The sequence below is a fragment of the Otolemur garnettii genome, unplaced genomic scaffold (assembly GCF_000181295.1).
Source record: "Otolemur garnettii isolate 467f Iridium unplaced genomic scaffold, OtoGar3 scaffold00007, whole genome shotgun sequence".
Lineage (NCBI taxonomy): Eukaryota > Metazoa > Chordata > Mammalia > Primates > Galagidae > Otolemur > Otolemur garnettii.
Genome location: NW_003852402.1, coordinates 28280549 through 28283251, shown reverse-complemented (window position 1 = coordinate 28283251; position 2703 = coordinate 28280549). Strand labels below are relative to the sequence as shown.

At 36.8% G+C, this 2703-nt stretch overlaps 1 non-coding gene across 1 annotated transcript; it reads left to right on the top strand.

Moving 5' to 3' along the window:
• Window positions 1-2402: 2402 nt before the first annotated feature.
• On the top strand, window positions 2403-2464 carry LOC111723041. The gene has a single exon (XR_002771669.1). It is a non-coding gene; the product is annotated as a U7 small nuclear RNA (small nuclear RNA).
• Window positions 2465-2703: the final 239 nt, after the last annotated feature.

The window sequence follows — 2703 nt, the reverse complement described above, 5'->3', positions numbered from 1 at the left end:
TCTTTGGAAAGAAGTATGGCAAATCCTCAAACTAGACTTCCTCATTTGATCCAAACCCCATTACTAGGCATCTACCCAGAAGAAAAAAAATCATTTTATCATAAGGACATTTGCATTGGACTGTTTATCACAGCTGAATGTATAATTGCTAAAGTATAAAAACAACCTAAGTGTCCATCAAGAAATGAATGGATTAATAAACTGTGGTCTATGTGTACGATGGAATACTATCCAGCCATAAAAAGATGAAGACTTTACATCTTTTATTTTAACCTGGATGGAATTGAAACATTTTCTTCTTTTTTTCCCCATTTTTTTTATTAAATTATATCTGTGTACATTAATGCTATCATGGGGTACAGAGTGCTATTGCTATATACAATTTGAAATATTTTCATCCAACTGGTTAACATAGCCTTCATGTCTTTTTCTTAGTTATTGTGTTAAGACATTTATATTCTACATTTAGAGAGATTCACATGTGCCCTTATAGGATGAACCATAGGCGTGAGTCCACCAGTCACCCTCCCTCCACCAATCCTCCCCCCTCCCCTCCCCTCCCTCTCCCCTTTCCCCATATTCTTGAGCTAAAATTGGGTTTAATGACGTATCACAAGAATGGAAAAGAGAGTACCCAATGTACTCAATACTAAAATAGATGAACTAATAACCCAATGTACTCAATGCTAAAATAGATGAAACCAATAGATGAACTAATACATCCACGCATAAGAGAATAACTAATTTAATTCAAGTTGGGGAATGGGTAAAGAGGAAGAGGAGAGAATGGAGGGGAGAGGAGAATTGGTGGACTCCCACCTAATGGGCACAACGGAAGGGTATACGGCACACCTCCTGTGTGTGTAATTGTGGAACACAATTACAGCAGAGACCTTACCTAACATGTGCAAACATTGCAAACTAGTCATTTGTACCCTCATATTAAACTGAAATTAAAAAAAAAACAGCAAAAAAATCAGATCCCATTAGGATACTGGATAATCACTCTGCAATTCTCACTGTGCATGTGATAAATAAACTTCTTTCTCCTACTAATCTACCTTAATTGTGAGTTGATTTTTCAGCAAACTTTTGAGGAAAAAGGCAAGTTTCCCCTCAACTCCACAGGTGGAAACGTGCTTGTGTATTCTATCTTAAAACTAAATGGAATAATACCTCATTGCTTAATACCGATCAAACATACAAAGTCTGTTTTGTCTGCTTTATTCCCAAAGCAATATGCAACTGATACTAGGGTTCTTCTGGTATCTTATCATCACAATTCTTTTACAAATTTTGAAACAGACCTCCGTACAGATAAGTTTCGACAGTACTAGGGAACTGGAAATGGTGTCCAGGTCCTCTCCAACTAAAAGCTCAAGAGAGTTTCAAGGGGGTGAAGGAGTCTGGGATAAATAAAAATGCTTTAGCTTAAACTGTTCACAGTGAGGTTTGTCAATATTGATCAAGGGCCCTTCAGACAGTAGGGCTCTGGCTGCAAGGGGTAATGAGCACGCTTTTCTCTGTGCCCAGAGAATCCCAGACCTATCTCTACAACACACTGCACGGGCAGTGTAAACTGATAAAGGGAAGACTAGCAGAGGATAAAATAAATTGGCTAACTGTAAATAAGATTGTGCTGCAGGAGACTCTTCCTTTCTCTGGTTTTAGATAGTTGATGCTAAAAAAAAAAAATCTCCTTTAAGTTATCAGGGATAAAAAGAAGTTCTCGCAAGCTGGAATTAATGGGTTACTTGCCTGTTTGTCATTCATTCTTACTTCATAGGTGAAAAGAGAATATATGAATATCTTACTGCTTAAAATACGTGGTAGGAGAAACTCCTTTTTTAAACTAAGTGACTTTATATGATTATCTGGTAGAAAATATTTGATCAGTTGACGGTCTTCAGATTCCAGATTTCCACCAGCCAGATATTGTTTCTTTTCTCCGAGGGCTTTGGCAGGTTTTCTCTCCTTAGGAAATGAGTTGAAAAACATCAGGGAGACTTCAAAGTGATGGCTTGAGGTTATCATCTGATTTATGAAATGACTATTTCCATCATTTATCAGGACTCTGAGTCCTTCCTGTGGAATTGCAATCCTAGTATGTAAACAGAATCTGGGAACTGCTTGTTATCTCATCAGTGTTAAGAAACCACTGAACCTACACGCCCCTACCAAAGATAGCAGTCTTAAAATCGGTTGAAAGTACAGAACGTTTCATGAATATAAACTTTTGGAGACTGGGAAACATAATCTTGTTTGTTTTAATTTATGTTTAGTTATATATTTCTCTGAATGAGGTGAGGACATTAACTGTCTCTCTAAAATTTCCATTGATTTCTAAATTCCCCTTATTCACAATAGAAAATCAGGAATAGAACATAAAAAGTAAAATAAACAAGTGCTACAGCTCCTTTAGAATTTGTCTAGCAGGTTTTCTGTTCTCTACCAGAAGACCCCAAAATAAAAAATATAGAAAAAAAAGGTAGAATAAACAAAATAATAAAATAATGAAGTAGAATTTTAAATGCTGTCCCCTACCCCCAGAGATTCTGATGCAGGAGACCCTGGGGAGCTTGGGAAATAAATACATGGTATTTTAAAAAGACAGTCTACATGATTTTAATCATGATCCAGTCAGTCTTTGGCAGGGCTGGGCAATGTCAGATGCTCTCTGAGGTCTTTCACAGACTTATGAAT